The sequence below is a fragment of the Chroicocephalus ridibundus genome, chromosome Z, assembly GCF_963924245.1.
Source record: "Chroicocephalus ridibundus chromosome Z, bChrRid1.1, whole genome shotgun sequence".
NCBI classification, from domain to species: Eukaryota; Metazoa; Chordata; class Aves; order Charadriiformes; family Laridae; genus Chroicocephalus; species Chroicocephalus ridibundus.
In genome coordinates this window covers 64998513-65016215 of record NC_086316.1, presented here as the reverse complement: position 1 = coordinate 65016215, position 17703 = coordinate 64998513, and the positions used below count along the sequence as shown (strand labels likewise).

At 42.6% G+C, this 17703-nt stretch overlaps 1 protein-coding gene across 1 annotated transcript in view; it reads left to right on the top strand.

Annotated features, from left to right (window-relative positions):
• The first annotated feature begins 10497 nt into the window (after positions 1–10497).
• The window catches only part of NDUFAF2 (NADH:ubiquinone oxidoreductase complex assembly factor 2), a 107451-nt gene continuing 100245 nt past the window's right edge, over positions 10498–17703 (top strand). Inside the window, exon 1 of the mRNA XM_063321520.1 lies at positions 10498–10503. The gene's annotated coding sequence lies outside the window, so the exon portion shown is untranslated. The remainder of the gene's footprint in view (positions 10504–17703) is intronic.

Sequence of the window (17703 nt, the reverse complement as noted above, 5' to 3'; positions counted from 1 at the left end):
TATGGATGAGCTGAGTTGTGCAAGGGGGCTTCCCACCTCTCTCTGTGGGCACACACTGCATGTAACTGTACAGAAGTGAGTAGCTGTTGCTGGTTTTGCATGGTTTCTTGACACCACGAACCCACCACAAGCTACTGCAGTGTTGTCAAATCAGCTCTGTTTCAACAGTTACATGTTTACCTACATGTTGAGCTCCAGTTTTGCCATTTGAACAATACTGAATTTGACAAATACTTGCAAATGTGACAAAGCTATTAATCTAGGGAACTTTCCATATAAACCCACCCATCTTAAGTAATGGTAATAAAATCTTTAGGTCCTTACCATGAAAAATTTTTTACTATTAGGCAGCTGCAACTGGTGCTAGGAAGGGGTGAAGGAAGATGCTCCAGAAGTAGGGTGAAAAAGGCTATTGCAAAAGTAGAAGCAATAATTGTAAGCGTATGAAAAATATCCTTAAACGGGATGTTTAACAGAGGTAGTGTCATGATGTCATAGATATATGATATATATATGTGATATATATACATTCTATTATATATGTATGTATTTTAAAGTTTATATATGATGTTTAAATAGTACATATACATTATATACACCTATACACATGTATGATACACTGTACATACAAATATCATGCATTATTATGCAATTATTATGCAAAAATTATATAATACAGTTTATTATACACACAGTGCTTCTCCAATGAAAATTGGTAGTGACACACCTCTTCAGCGCATTGCTTAAATGCAGGCTGATTGCAACACAATCTGTATCAGGAGGGAGAAGTAAATCACCTGCAAGAAGTGCTTTGCTGTCAGCCAAAGGAGCCTAATTGAATGTAATGACAATACTAAAGCCAACGCACTTGTCCAGCCTATTCCCAAAATTCAAAACCTTGCATCACCAGATTTTTCATTTTAATTTGTCCCATCTCTGAAAACAATATGTGGGAAAAAAGGGCTATCTTGCTAACATTGTGATTCTAATCTCCAATTTAAAAATGTATAAATGTGAAGATTTAACTCTTGTTGTGCAGCGTGGATAACCGTTGAATGAACACTCCAAGCATGTTCCATGATACAGCAGACAACGGCTGTTCTGGACCCCACATCATCTTACAGCTTTTCACAGCTGAGAACGCTAATTCACATGCTATCTACCAACTGTCTTCTTATACAAAATTTATAGCTAAATTTTTCAGGAGTCAAACTTAAATGTATGTGTTGTTGACATTGACAGTAGCAAACGTAGGAGCTGACATAGACGAAGCTAAAGGAAGTAGTAATCTTTTCAGGATGCTGCAGGAATATGTGCTATAGAATAAGAAAAAAAAAAAAAAAGAAAGAATGTCAACAAAGAAGTGAACGCTAACTCTGCAGAATACCTGGGCTGTGCTTGATAGGCTTTAGCTGTCCAAACTGGCAGGTGCAGGAATGTCATGGTGCAATACACCATAAGGGTGCAGAGCTCCAGGAAGATCAGTAACAATAAGGTGTTAGTACAAATTACATCACCTCTAAATCAGAGTAATTAGTGAGGATTTTTACCAGATTTAAGGTTTGTTTTGTGCTGTTAGAAAGAAATGAGTTAACTGGGCAAGCTGAAGACAAATCAGTATGGCCAAGGGAAACTCTTTGGTGCTAGTGAAGACTTAGCTGTGTCACCACAGCATGCCACGTCCTGCACAACATCTGCAAGGGTAAGAGTAAGATCTTTGTCAGGTGTGGGCTTGAGTAGCTCCAGATTTGCATTTTGTCTGAACACAAAAGTGACATCTTATTTATCCAAGCAGCATGTGATGACACAGAGATCAGAAAACAGCTATATCTCTCGCATCATTTTCTTACTGCCTCACTAGTGAAGAGACCGTGCCCTGAGACTTTGTGGGCTGTTGTGTTCCCTGAACAGGAGGGACACAGATGCCTGTCAAAGAGTGCTCTCTTTGCTATGTTCAGTGTCCATGCAAAAGCTCCAACTAATTTTGCCAGTTTCCAGGCAGTTTGCTGTGAGAATGCATTACAAAGGTGGTACACCTGGGTTAAAGAGTGAGAAGAGACCTTCAAACCAGAGCCCTTGAGTTGTTTCCTTTGTTTCTTACGCAGACAGCCAAGACTCAGGAGATAACTTACCAGGTAACTGAGTTATGACTCAGTTACTGAAATAACTGAGTTATTTCAGTGAGAAATGGACACAGAATCATATAATCACAGAATGGTTTGGGTTGGAAGGGACCTTAAAGATCACGTAGTTCCAACGCCCCTGCCACGGGCAGGGACACTTTCCACTAGACCAGGCTGCTCAAAGCCCCGTCCAGCCTGGCCTTGAACACTTCCAGGGATGGAGCATCCATAACCTCCCTAGGCAACCTGTTCCACTGCCTCACCACCCTCACAGTAAAGAATTTCTTCCTAACATCCACTCTAAATCTACTCTCTTTCAGTTTGAAACCATTACTTCATGTTCTATCATTACACTCCCTGATAAAGAGTCCCTCCCCATCCTTCCTGTAGGCCCCCTTTAAGTACTGGAAGGCTGCTATAAGGTCTCCTTGGAGCCTTCTCTTCTCCAGGACAAGCAATGCCAACTTTATCAGCCTGTCCTGATAGTAGAGGTGCTCCAGCCCTCTGATCATCTTCGTGGCCCTCCGCTGGACCCGTTCCAACAGGTCCATGTCCTTCTTGTGCTGGGGACTCCAGAGCTGGATGCAGTACTCCAGGTGGGGTCTCACCAGAGTGGAGTAGAGGCGCAGAATCACCTCCCTCGACCTGCTGGCCATGCTTCTTTCGATGCAGCCCAGGATGCAGTTGGCTTTCTGGGCTGCAAGTGTGCATTGCCAGCTCATGTTGAGCTTCTCACGCACCAGCACCCACAAGTCCTTCTCCTCAGGGCTGCTCTTAAGCTATTGTCTGCCCAACTTGTATTTGTGCCTGGGATTGCCATGACCCAGGTGCAGGACCTTGCTCTTGGCCTGGTTGAACTTCATGAGGTTTGCACGGGCCCACCTCTCAAGCCTGTCCAGGTCCCTCTGGATGGCATCCCTTCCTGCCAGTATGTTAACCCATTCACACCGCTTGGTGTAGTTGGCAAACTTGCTGATGGTGCACCCAATCCCACTGTCCATGTTGCCGACAAAGATGTTAAACAGCACTGGTCCCAGTACTGGCCCCTGAGGAATGCCACTCGTCACTGGTTTCCACACGGACATTTAGCTGTTGATCGCAACCCTCTAAGTGTGGCTATCCAGCTAGTTCCTTATGCACTGAGTCGTCCATCCATCAAATCCATGCCCCTCCAATTTAGAGACCAGGGTGTCATGCAGGACAGTGTCAAATGCTTTGTATAAGTCCAGGTAGATGACGTTGGTTGCTCTTCCATTATCTACCAATGCTGTGACGACATTGTAGAAGGACACCAAATTTGTGAGGCATGATTTATCTTTGGTGAAGCCATGTTGGCTGTCACCAATCACCTCATTTTCCATGTGCCCTAGCAGAGTTTCCAGTAGGATCTGCTCCATGATCTTGCCAGGCACAGAGACTGACCAGTCTGTAGTTCCCTGGGTCATTCTTTTTTCCCTTTTTGAAAAAGGAGGTTTTGCTTCCCCTCTTCCAGTCAGCGGGAACTTCACCAGACTGCCACGACTTTTCAAATATAATGAAAAGCGGCTTGGCAACTTCATCTGTCAGCTCCCTCAGGACCTCTGGATGGATTTAATCCAGTCCCATGGACTTATGCACCTTCAGGTTCCTCAGATGGTCTCAAACCTGATCTGCTCCTACAGTGGGCACTTCTTCGTTCTCATAGGCCCTGCCTTTGCATTCCGCAACTTAGGCAGTGTGGTTGGAGCCCTTGCCGGTGAAGACCGAGGCGAAAAAGTCATTCAGTACCTCAGCCTTTTCCATATCCTGGGTGACCAGGTCTCCTGTTTCCTTCTGGAGAGGGCCCACATCTACAAAACTTCTGAGGAAGCTATTGAAAGTCCACCTCCCCCTCTTCAAAAGCTAACCGTCTGTTTATTTTTCCTGTCTCTTCTCATATTGCTCATGCCAATGTCCACAAGAATTCCCATGAATGCTACGAAATCACAGAACCTTGCTAGCAGCAAAGCAGCTTCTCTTGCCTTTTTCTGCCAATCTCTGAGATATGAAAAAACAAAGGATCAGAAAAGGCAGCTTTACCATTATTTACAATAAATCCACAGTCCATTCTGCCTTGGCAGGTAAGCCAGTATTCACAGGATGCAAAACTACAGTAAAATCACACCAAGAAATTACTTTCCAAAATTGATTCTTGTTCACACTACATTTACTTAACAAAGAATTGGGGAAACCTAAGACTGTCATAGATTTTTTTTTTTCTTTTTTTTCTTTCTTCTTTTTTTGGTCATTTTAATAAAACTTCCTGCAGACAGTACTGAGAAGATTGGGAAGAAGAGCAGAAAAATAAAATAAAATAAATGGATAAGCAAAAGGGAAAGAGGTATTCAACACCATTTCTGTGAAGATATTAGAGTTTTCCCTGGTTGGGGTTCCCATTTGATTTCAGACAAATCAGACTATCTTTGTCCCAGTTCTCCCCATGACAGTAATGTCACCTGTGCTTGGTACACAGGCCACAGAGTAGTAAGTTACTTTGAAACTGAAGATACCCATTCATGCTCAAGGAAAGGTAATCCATGCAAAAATAGCCTTGTGGCAGACATGCTTTTCAAGACACTCAAAAAAGGAGCTGTAGGCAAGATGTGTTTCAAAGGGGCTAAGATAACTACTGCCACTTTCCTAATAAGGCCTCCAATAAATTCAGAAGAAACCAGCTAATTAAGTGTAAGAACTTGATAATTTAGAGTAATTTTTAGATAAAATGCTGTCGTGGTTTAACCCCAGCTGGCAAATAAACACCACGCAGCCGCTCACTCTCTCCATCCACAGCAGGATGGGGAAGAGAATCAGAAGAGTAAAAGTAAAAACCTCATGGGTTGAGATTAAGACAGTTTAATAGGTAGACCAAAAGCCGCACACGTAAGCAAAGCAAAACAAGGAATTAATTCACCACTTCCCACCAGCAGGCTGTTGTTCAGCCATCTCCAAGAAAGCAGGGCTCCATCACGTGTAATGGTTACTTGTGAAGACAAAACACCATAACTCCGAACGTTCTCCCTCTTCCTTCTTCTTCCTCCAGCTTTATATACTAAGCATGACAACATATGGCATGGAATGGAATATCCCTGTGGTCAGGTGGGGTCAGCATCCCGGCTGTGTCTCCTCCCAACTTTTTGTGCAGCCCCAGCCTACTCACTGGCGGGGCGATCTAAGGAGCAGAAAATGGCTTGACTCTGTGTAAGCACTGCTCAGCAATAATGAAAACGTCCTTCTATGGCATCTTGGGATGCATCAAGAAGAGTGTGGCCAGCAGGTCAAGGGATGTCATCCTCCCCCTCTACTCTGCCCTGGTGAGGCTGCACCTGAAGTACTGTGTCCAGTTCTGGGCTCCCCAGTTTAAGAAGGACAGGGAACTGCTGGAGAGGGTGCAGCAAAGGGCTACGAAGATGATTAGGGGACTGGAACACCTCTCATGAAGAAAGACTGAGGGATTTGCGTCTTTTCAGTCTGGAAAAAAGACAGCTGAGGGGGGATCTTATCAATGTTTATAAATACTTCAAGGGCGGGTGTCAGGAGGATGGGGCCAGGCTCTTTTAAATAGTGCCCAGTGACAGGACAAGAGGTAATGGGCACAAACTTGAGCATAGGAAGTTCCACCTCAACATGAGGAGGAACTTCATTACTTTGAGGGCGGCAGAGCCCTGGAACAAGCTGCCCAGAGATGTGGTGGAATCTCCAACTCTGGAGACATTCAAAACCCACCTGGACGCGTTCCTGTGCAACCTGCTCTAGGTGACCCTGCTCTGGCAGGGGGTTGGACTAGATGATCTCCAGAGGTCCCTTCCAGCCCCTACCATTCTGTGATTCTGTATTATCAATACTGTTCCCAGCACAAACACAAAATATAACCCCATACTAGCAACTATGAAAAAATTTAAGTCTACCCCAGGCAAAACCAGTAGTACAGATGTTAACAAGAATATGCTGGGAATTTCAACAAATTTCGAATCTTGCATCATGATAGTGGAGTCTTTGTGGCTCGTACTGTGTTATCATATCCAGGTTACACACATAAACAGGTTGGTTTTGAAACTAAGCCTCTTCCCTGGCAACATAAGACCTGTGAGGTAACAATTTCTGAAAAAGAAATCCCATAAGCTGATTACCAATCAATCAAACAGAAATCTATAGGACATTTCATACATAATTACATTTCTGTGGTCTCTCATACCTATAGTACTACCACAGATCAGGTATTTTAAAATAAGCTTTTGAAATGAAGAGAAAAGAATAAGTGACAACTCCCCCCCAAAAAACAAACAAAAAAAAGCCCACCCAAACAAACAACAACGAAATTCTTCACTTAAGTATTTGTTTTCCTAGAAATATTTGCAAAAGGCATTAAGGACGTCTTCCATTCTATCATGCTTTTATATATAAAAATATGGGCAACCAACAGCTTTCCCTCATGAAAGGATGAACTGTGCGGGTCTGCAGTTACATCCATAACCTATTAGATGTAGGTTATGGCTCACAGTGCATGTTCAGATGGTGCGGGTGTGCGGCAAAGTAACGGTGGCAGTCATGAAGAAAATGCTGGAGAGTCACAGATCTGTTTTAATCTGAAGAGTGAGGGCGCACCGTTTGCCACTCTCAGTAGAAAGGCGGTTTATGCTTCTCTCTTGGAGTGAGGTAGACACTGATCAAAACAGTTAAATCAACTAGCTGCACGGTAAGATTTTACAAGGACTAACCTGCATCCTAAAGATATTTTTTTCCTAGGACAGCTTACAGTCTTCCAGTCCCTACAAATAAAGAGCTGAAACTGTGCAGGAGAGAGAGAAAGTAAGGGAAATGTGTGCAAACAAAAGTTTTGGACTGTACAAACAAAACTAAGAAACAGGACCTACTATGAAATGCATTGTAAGACATAATGCTGCTTCATGCAGTTGCCTAACATGTCCCCGGATGCATCTGTTGAAGATGATAGGACTCTGCCTGGGAGACAGTACTCAGTGGGAATATAGGCTCTAAATGGTGAAATTGCTTCTACCGTGTTTTTATGGTGAGGTAGAAACAAATATTTCAATATCACTAAAAAGAGACTATGCAAAATGCTGTGTTTTAGATTAGAGTCCCTGAGAAAACAACTTATTTTTCCAAACAGGCTACAAAGAAAGGTGGGGAGGATAAGAATTGTCTAAGTAATATGCAAGGGAGATGGATGAGACAAAAAAAAAAATGAGGAGAGAAATAACAGTTAGACAAAGTAGGGGAGTTTCCCTACAACCTCCTTCCGTTATGCTGGATTTGTTTTTAAGACTCTGCCAAGCTGTAGTAGGATTATCATGCATAGAAAGTAAAGAAGCAATCCAGTTCTGCACCAGAGCTTTCCTTCTTGCCACCTGGGGACAGGTGAGCCAAAGTTAATTTTAACCATTTTGAACTCTCTCACCCAGCTGCCAAGGATGCCTCTGTGCCTGTTTGGCCCATCCTTAAATTAACAGCCTGGAGGGGCTCAAACGCTGCAGACTTTGGTGGCTGCTGTGGTGCAGCCTAGGCAGGCAGACTTGGTGGGGACACAAAGAGGACTCTTTCAGCTGACTGTCCCTGGCTTAGTCATCTCTGCTAATGCCTTTGTCTTCTTGAATAGGTGATAGCTCTGAGCGGGATAACATTGGGTTGATTTGGAATAATGTAGAATATCTATTCACTTGAAGATTTCTGCAGAGTCCAATCAAGGACATTTTCTCTGCTTTGTGCAGCATGACCTCGGATTTTATAAGATTTGGAAGAACTGTTATTTTCCTCAAAGCAGTTCTGACAACAGCTTTTAACAAGTTAAGCATCTCTGGCAAGGCACTGTAACACAATGTACCTTAGATATCCCCTTTATTGGCTAATTAACCTGTAATAATTTAGAATGCACCCGTGGATCTAATAAAACACTGTTTTTGTTTTCTGCTAATGTTAGATGAAGGTTTACCTTCATTTTGTTAAATCACTCTGATAACTAGCTGATGATTAATATTGTTAAACATCATACAACACAATCCTGTGATTTACTGTAACAGTATTAACAAATCTTAAATTGCTGCTACCTCAAAGTTTCGTAGCGTCCATAATCTCTCATTCGTGACAAATTGGCATAGTTGGCAGGATACAAAATCAACTCTGTGATAGTAGCAAGTGATGTGAGTCCCGATACAATGAAGGGGTTAAAGCTTTAGGACAGTAGAAAGGAAGAGGAGTTGGTGATGTGATCATGCGAAAGAAGCAAGGTTTAATGTTTGCCAGATATGGTCAGTTATCTATTTTCTGGGTTAGTGATGGCCTGAGACACCCATGACAATGGGACAGCATGGGATGCAGCTGGAAGCACAATGCAGAAACATCTCACCAATATTTAAGAGGTAACCATAAATAAAGGTCTGACGCATTTTCTAAAGACATAGTAACAGAAGAGAGTCTTGAAATTTGTTAAGAGTGAAAAGTTACAATCTGGGTATCTCAGCTTGGAATAAAGTAGTAAAAAGGGTGGAGATAGTTGCTGGAAGAGTAAAGGAACAAAGTTTATGCAGGCAGGCTAGATAAGAATTATGAAATATACTGAAGAGAAAGAAAAGTGATTTAAAGAGGAGGTGATAGTTTTGGAGAATAAAAGCAAAGGTAAAAAGAAGCCAAACAAGCAAAATTATTAAGAAAATAGCTAGATCTTAGAAGAGAAGGTATCTTTACATTTGTGGCATCTTTCATTAAACAAGTGGCAGATTGGAAATGTGGGAGTAAATGAAGAGGAAGCCATTTAGATGGGAGGTGAGGGGATGAAAGTTAGTGGACACTGGGCACAAAAAAGGGTTAGGCCAGATTTTATGAATAGTTATACAGGAAAAAGTGGTAAAATCTCAACTCTGGACGGAGCAGAGCAGGCAGCTGTTTTGTATTGCACAAAGTTATAAAACTGAGAAATACTTTAATAAGGCAGTTAGTAGTGCTGATGATTTTCAAAGATTTCTGCAATACTTCAGCTATACTTTTAATTCACTAAGTCTCTTTTTAGGTAAACCAGACCTTAAACATCGATATGATCACTGTTGTTAATGACTGTAAGATTTTAAGAAGCTGGAGGTGATTGGGGAAAATAATTATGAACACAGTTCAATTATAAAATGAAAATAATATTTAAATGACAGGTTTCCAATACAACTCTTTTCTACCCACTTTAATGAACAAATGATGCAAGTGTGGGAACTAATGAGTCACTTCTTCACAGAACAATATTGCACTGGGTGCAAGTGAGTAAACAAGCAGCTAATTCCAGAAACTGCCCGTATATGTTAACATAAGGGTTACGAAAAAGCTAATGAAACCTCCCTCCTATTTTCCTTATTCTGTGTATACAGTTCTGCTGTAACATAGCCAAATGGCTTTTGGATCAAAGCTCTCATGTTCTTCTGCTCAAAACACCGACCTGGCAAACCATTATATGCACCTAAGCACGTAGCCATGCCAGCCAAGTGGAAATGGAGAAGAAAGGTGAGGATGGGCCTAAGGAATGCCCAGAGAGGTTGGGTGATATTTCAAAACCAAACAGAACTACCAGTTTTAAGCAGTAGAGCTTGATGAATAATACTGGTTGAGTAAAAGGTTGAGGACTTCAGTGTAGAGGCACGCCATGATTAAGTACCAGCTTGGAGAGCTGTGTGTGGACATGGCTGTGTGCAGCAGAAAAAGGAGATGCAAATTAACAGCAATGATTACGAACAGCCTACTGGGGGGAGCGGGAGAGGAGGCAAGAGTCGAGGACGATGAAAAATCTGTATTTAATTGACCCTAGGCAAAGCAATGGAGATAGAGGAAAGATGGAGCAGTGTGAAAACCATTGCTTTCCCAGCACCCACACACTGGCCTATGTGGACCACGACCTTCACCTCAGGGTTCAGGAGATCAAGGTGCCACAGAAGTGAGTACTTGCCTTGGTGATGCACCACTGCAGCATGGAGGATTGTTAAACATGCATACCCTGTGCGCCTTGGGGTGCAAACAGGGCTCTACCTTTCCTTCTATGAACTAGAATTGCTCCTTTGTTTCCTTTCTCTATGAGCTGGTTGTGGCTGGGATAGAGTTAATTTTCTTCATAGTAGCTAGTATGGGGTTAGGTTTTGGATTTGTGCTGGAAACAATGTTGATTAATACAGGGATGTTTTCATTATTGCTTACACAGCATCAAGGCACTTCTTGCTCCTCACACAACCCCACCAGCGAGCAGGCTGGGGGGGCACACAAAGCCAGGAGGAGACACAGCCGGGACAGCTGACCCCAACTCACCAAAGGGATATTCCATACCATGTGGCATCGTGCTCAGCAATAAAACTAGGGAGAAGGTTAGTGGGGGGCGTCGCTGCTTAGGGACTGACTGGGAATCAGTCAGTTGGCGGTGAGCAATTGTTTTCATTTGCACTACTTGTGTTTCTTGGGCTTTATTTCTCTCTCCTTGCTATCTTCCTTTTCATTACATTATTATTATTATTACTATTATTGTTATTATTAAATTATTATTAATAATTTTATTTAAATTATTAAAGTTTTTTATCTCAACCCATGAGTTTTCTCACTTTTACCCTTCCAATTCTTTTCCCCTGTCCTGTTGGGGTGTGGGGAGGGGGAGTGAGTTAGCAGCTGTGTGGTCCTTACTTGCCAGCTGGGCATGACATTCTGTCTTAATTTTTCTTGTACCTGTCAACTTAATGCTTGAGCAGTCTTGTAAACTAGTGGACCACTTTCTACCCATTGACTTGCATCTCTTTTCCTCTCTCTGGCAGGGAAAAAAACTTTGCTGTCACAGTTTTCAATGCCACTGGAATAAGCCTTCCTATTGATATGAGATGTACCAGTGAGACCTTACACATTTTTAGGGCACACAGAGGAAGCCTCCTGAAGTACTGAAACCTATAACCTAACACAAGGAAATTCTGCTGAGTATCAATATGATATTTATACTCCAGATTTCTGCAAGTCTCACGTATCTACATTTAATATAGTAGCCCACCACTGAGTGCTATTTAAATTACTGTGATATACTTCATTAGTCAACCTAAACTTTGAAAGTTATCCATAGTGGCAGAACAGGATGAAGCAGCTGTTTCAAACATTCGTGTAGGCCCTCAGGTATATTAGCTGTCTGCAAAACAATTAAATGTTCTGGAAACTTTATAAACAACGACGAATAGCATTCAGATGGCAAAGTTCCATGCAGCTCTACAGAAACTTTTTTTTTCTTGGGAAACAATTTATGCACTACCCTGAGAACGTGCAATACACTCCAAGTACGTGCCAAATGGGACCATTTCCCACAGATGTGCAGAAGAACTGCTCAGTATAAGGCTCCTGTTGCACCAGTGGCAGTGCAAAACCACGGAACAGCATCAGACCGTTTGGACATTTAAGGTGTTTAGCTTCAACTCACACATGCCATAACGCATGACTGAGGTACAAATATATATTCTCTAGGCCATATGCTCCACCCAGAAGAACTAATAATAGGCAAAAACAAAAAGAGGGTAATTCAAATCTGCTGTTTTATAAACTCCCAAAACATTTTTTTTTTTCACGTTTGCTAGCATGAGAATCACGATCAGCTGATTTCCTGAGGTGTTACAGAGCAGTGTAGGAGGTGATAGCAACAGTAATTAACTGTTGAGCAACATGAGACACTCCCTACTGACTGCCACAAAACATGAGAACTTGATATTCTTACCATACACCTACTGTTTGGTGTATCTTTTATCTCAGCAAACATGGGCTCCCCAAACTGCTGCATTCATTGTGCCCCATCAACACAGCTTATCTACACGAAATAGTTAAGAAGCATAATAACACATTAACAATGTAGTCAAGCCATGGCAGTATTAAGGTCCATACAGGTGAAATGATGCAGCACCCCAGCTGCCTTAAGGTATATTAGCCTGTGGTGGAGTTGCTCACGTAAGCTGGAGTTAACATCTCTGTTTATGCTGCTGCCTGCAGAACAGATGTACCCCAAGTTAGAGGAAAGGATTCTTTTTTTCTCTCTTTCTTTTTCCCAGGCTACCCCCCGCTCTTAAAATGCCACTGACAGATAAAAGATCCACCATACAGACCAAGATACATTTGTGTGGATGAAGGTAAAACATTGCAGTCAGGCATTAATAGCTACAGTTCCCTCAGAGGCCACCCTGAACTACTAACAGAAAGGGTTAAGAGTCAACTTTAAATTTTAAATACAAATGGAACTGGCTGGCTACCAAATGTAAGTTTATTCTTGCCAATGATCTCCAGTTAGAGCATAATATATTTCTTCATTTATTATGAATATGCTTTTTGAGCTAACTTTTCTAAAAATAGGATTCCCAATTTTCTTAGAATGTTTTAATAATTCTGTTGGAGGCTAAGACCTGTAACTAATATAAAGCAAGTATCCTGTTAAATAAATGCTTTGCAGTCAATAGAAAATGAAAATGCTCAGTATCTTTCAAACGTGGCTGCTGAGAACAGAAAAAAAATATTTTAATAACCCCCCTTTCTTTGCCCTCCACGTTAATCTATTTTGTGTTAAACAAAGGCACATTATTTTTGTTGCTGAATAAATTACCCCATTCTTGCTTAAACATGTTGCTCTAGATTACAAACATAGGGCTGTAAAAATAACTGGTTGGATTGATTTAAACTGCTGATTTTTATCTCCAATTCGGCATGAGGAAATTTACTATAAAACTTGTTTAGGATTGCAGATGCCTCTCTGTCCCACAGCTGCTAGAAAAGGATGGATTTGTAATCTTCCAAGTGTACAAACCTCTGTGACCGACTGAAAGTCTCCTTAGCACAAAACTAAAATGCAGAACTAAAAATATCCTGGTTTCTTTCTGCCTTAATTTGAAAGCAAATGGTGATAAAATGAAAATTAAGAACAGGGCTGTATGCTTACGCAATTAAAAAATTCTTTCATATGTAAATAGAAAGCTGCCTTAATAGGCCCAAATATTTTTTTTCCAGTCTCTTGGGCTTGGTGGAATTTGGCAGGACTGGGGGTGGTTAAATGTTGCCAGCGTGGTGGATGACATCGGTTAGCTGTCATCCGGGCAGAACGTGTGGGCTGGTGGGTAAGGCTGGCTACACAGCACACGGATCTGATTAGAAGGGATGAAGCTCTGGGGAGTAGCCATGCACCTGCCTGAATTCCTGGCCACTCAGTCATCCCTTTTTATCCTCCATTCCTGCCGTTTTTATAAAATAGACTAGAAGAAAACAAAACCAAGGGAGGATGGAAGAACGCACATCCATTTCATAACTCGGCTTTAACCACACAAAAGGACTTCATTGATATATTTCACATACTTGTGTTTAGTTGGGTATTATAAGCATTAACTGGTGTTCACCGAAACTAATATACTGCATTCAAGAACATCTCTCAGGTGTCAAAAGCTCAGCACACATCTTAGTGGCTAAGCACACGGACAATACTCAAACTCTCTTTCTTTATGGACTCCTATAAACAAGTTAGTTCCTATGTTTTACATGCCAAAAATATGTATCTGGACAGTTCCTGTAGTTTAACTGATATGACCATAACTAAATTATGTATCGCAAACTTTACTTGTACTAAGCTAGCCGTAGGCTTACCCATTCTTTGTGTCAAATCCAAGGCCAATGTGCACTGAAGAGCTCACAATTCTCAACTGTATGCACTAGAACTTTACCTGCATTAAAAAATGAGGTAGGAAGAAAACCAAGAACTATCCTCCAATGGTGCCAAAGCAGTGGTATTTTAAATATATTTATATCTTGTGTGTGTGTGTATACATGTATATCTCTATATCTCCACTCAAGATAAGAACTGTCAACACAAGGGTAAACATAAAAGAAAAAAAATGTAACAGTCAATTCTATTGATGTTCCCAAACCTAAGAATTTTTCAACTTTAAAATAACAAAGGACTTAAATTCTGGGCCCTAAGCTGACTGAGCATATGAGGAACCCATTCTTCATTAAAAAAAAAATAGATGTCTTGTGCAGTGAGAAGCCTGGCCTGACTACAAATCCAAACAATACAAAAAAAGGTGGCAAGCAAATCCATACATTTTCAGTCTTGTCAGCCTGTGTGTGAGTATATTGGGGATAGAAAAGAGGGTAAAAGGAGGTAAGCACATGATGTTAACTTGTTCTTCTCAATACTTGGAAGTTAATCATATTTAAATTCTCATGTGTTAATGCTTTCTTCCAGGTCTGTGTCCAGGAGGAAAAAAAGAATCATTTTTTTACCTGGATGTTTCAATACCAGATTTTTTCTAAGCATCATAACCTAAACATAATCAGTCTTGTCTTACTGTCTGTATAGAATGCAACTTTCACTCCAGCTGAAGGAGGCGTGTCTCAGGCTCTCTGGATTTCTTCATCTGGGCTGGCTCAGACTGACTCCCACCTCCATTGTTTCCTTAGGCTAGAAGGGAAAGGAAATTCTTTGATCTCTTCTAAGAACGAATACAATTTTTTTCCTCGTTTGGTACCTGCTGTATCAAGCTCAAATAAAGTTCTCTGCCTTGGCAGGCAAAATAAGTCTTCTAAGCCATAGTCAATTCCCGGAATGGCCAGAAAACATGAAAGGACCTCTTTATGTATTCTGATACAGAGTATGACTACTAAATCCCAGTACAGCTACTGTGATAAGAGTGCAGCCCATTCCAGCATAAGCTGTCTCTTTAAAATCTTAAATGTCTTGCTGCTTTTAACAGGAATTTAGAATCCAGCTATCAGCTACTTGCCTCTCAAGTGAGTAACTATGTCAACATAAACATAGCACCCCTTCTGACACCTGACTGGAATTTCAAATGTGTTTTATTTCTGACTGACGTAAGGATGGGAAGTGCAATTCAGTCTATACGATCCCACTTGCTGCATTTCTGGTTCTGTAAGAGCTCTGATACTATAAAAATACATGCTAGAACCATAGAAGCAAAATATGCATAAATGAAGGGGAAGACTCAGACATATTTAACACATTTAATTTACACACAAGCAAAAGATGCACTGTTGCAACTGTCACCGTTGACGGAGTACTTGATTCTTTCCAGGAAAAATAATCATAGAATGGCTTGGGTTGGAAGCGACCTTAAAGATCATCTAGTTCCAATCCTGCTGCCATGGGCAGGGACACCTCCTACTAGACCAGGTTGCTCAAGCCCCATCCAGCCTGGCCTTCCAGGAATGGGGCATCAAAAACTCTGGGAAACCCTCACAGTAAAATGTCTCACCGCCCTCACAGTAAAGAATTTCGTCCTAATATCCAGCCCTCTGATCATCTTCATGGCCCTCCACTGGACCTGTTCCAACAGGTCGATGTCCTTCTTGTGCTAAGGACTCCAGAGATGGACACAGTACTCCAGGTGGGGTCTCACCAGAACAGAGTAGAGGGGCAGAATCACCTCCCTTGACCTGTTGGCCATGCTTCTTTTGATGCAGCCCAGAATGCAGTTGGCTTTTTGGGCTGCAAGTGTGCAAGCGTGCATTGCCAGCTCATGTTGCACCTGTGACCCAGGTGCAGGACCTTGCACTTGGCCTTGTTGAACTTAATGAGGTTCACATGGGCCCACCTCTCAAGGTCCCTCTGGATGCCATCCCTTCTCTCCAGTGTGTCAACCCCTCCACACAGCTTGGTGTTGTTGGCAAACTTGCTGATGGTGCACTCAATCCCGTTGTCCATGTCACCAACAAAGATGTTGAACAGCACCAGTCCCAGTACAGTCCCCTGAGGAACGCCACTTGTCACAGGTCTCCACTTGGACATTGAGCTGTTGACCGCAACTCTTTGAGTGTGGCCATCCAGTCAATTCCTTATCCACCAAGTGGTCCAGCCGTCAAATCCATCTCTCTCCAAGAAACAAGGATATCATGCAGGACAGCGTCAAATGCTTTGCACAAATTCAGGTAGACAATGTCAGTTGCTCTTCCCTTATCTGTCAGCACTGTAATCCTGTGGTAGAAGGCCACCAAATTTGTCATGCACATCTTGCCCTATGACGGATATGTGGCTTAGTGACTTCATCCGCCAGTTCTCTCAGCACCCATGGATGTATCTCATCAGGTCCCATGGACTTGTGCACCTTCAGGTACTCAGATGGTCTCGAACTTGATCGTCTCCTACTTGTGAATGTGAGGCTGCTCCTATCTGTCTATAGAGGGCCTCAACCGCTTGGTCTTCCTGGCCAGGTGGCCTGTAGCAGACCCCCACTCTAACATCACCTGGCCCTGCCCTCCCTTTAATCCTCACCCATAAGCTCTCAGTCAGCTACCCATCCATCCCCAGGCAGAGCTCCATGCGCTCCAGCTGGTCATTGACATAAAAGGGTGACACCACCTCCTTATCTCCCTTGCCCATCCTTCCTAAAGAGCCTGTAGCCTTCCATTACAACACTCCAGTCATATGAGCCATGCCACCACATCTCCATGATGCCAATAAGACCATAGCCCTGCAGGCACACGCACATCTCTAACTCCTCTTGTTTATTCCCCATGCTATATGCATTTGCATAGAGGCCTTTAAGTTGGGCCCCCGGACGAAGACGACTTACTGGCTGGAGTGGCTGGAATTCCCTTGTGCTGCACTCCAGGTGCTCTTCTGCTGACCAGCAATCCTTCTTCAGACTGTGGGCATCTATTGCTGGCACTGGCATCAAACTGGTAGGAATGGGATGGATTGAGGCTCCCCTTCCCTGGTAACTTTAGTTTAAAGCCCTCTTCTCAAGCTCGGCAAGCCTCTGAACAAAGATGCTCTCCCCCTTCCCTGACAGGTGGACCCCCTCTGCCCCCAGTAGTCCTTGTTTCTCAAAGCAAGTCTCTTGGTCTAAGTAGCCAAACCCCTGGTTGTGGCACCACTCCTGTAACCAATTGTTGACAAAGTCCAGTTGGAGAAGAGTCACTAGCGGTACACCCCAGCGATCAATACTGGATCCAGTCCTGTTTAATATGGTCATTAATGACTTTGATGATAGAACAGACTGTGCATTCAACAATTTTATAGATGATACAAGACTAGGAGGAGTGCTTGATTCACCAGATGGTTGTGCTGCCACCATTCAGAGGGACCTCAACATACTGGAGAAAGAGGCAAATGGGGATCTCATGATGTTCAATAAAGGCAAATGCCAAATCCTGCACCCAGGGAGGAAAAAGCCCATGGTCCAGAAGAGGCCAGGGACCAAGCTATTGGAAAGCAGCTTTATGGAAAAGGACCCAGCACTCCTGGTGAACACTAAAGTGACCACAAGCCAGCAATGTGACCTTGCAGCAAAGAAGGCCAACAACATCATGGGTTGCATTAGGAAGAGTGTTGTCAGCAGGCTGAGGGAGGTGATCCTTCCTATGAGGAAAGGCTGAAAAAGCTGGGACTGTTCTGCCTGGAAAAAAAAAAAAAAAGGTCCAGGAGGATCTCACCAATGTGCAGAAATATCTGATGGAGCCAGGGAAAGGGACAGTAAAGATGAGGAAGTCAGAGTCAGGCTCTTCTCAGTGGCATCAAACAATGGGGCAAGATGCAACAGGTGCAAATTGAAATACAGAAAACTCCATT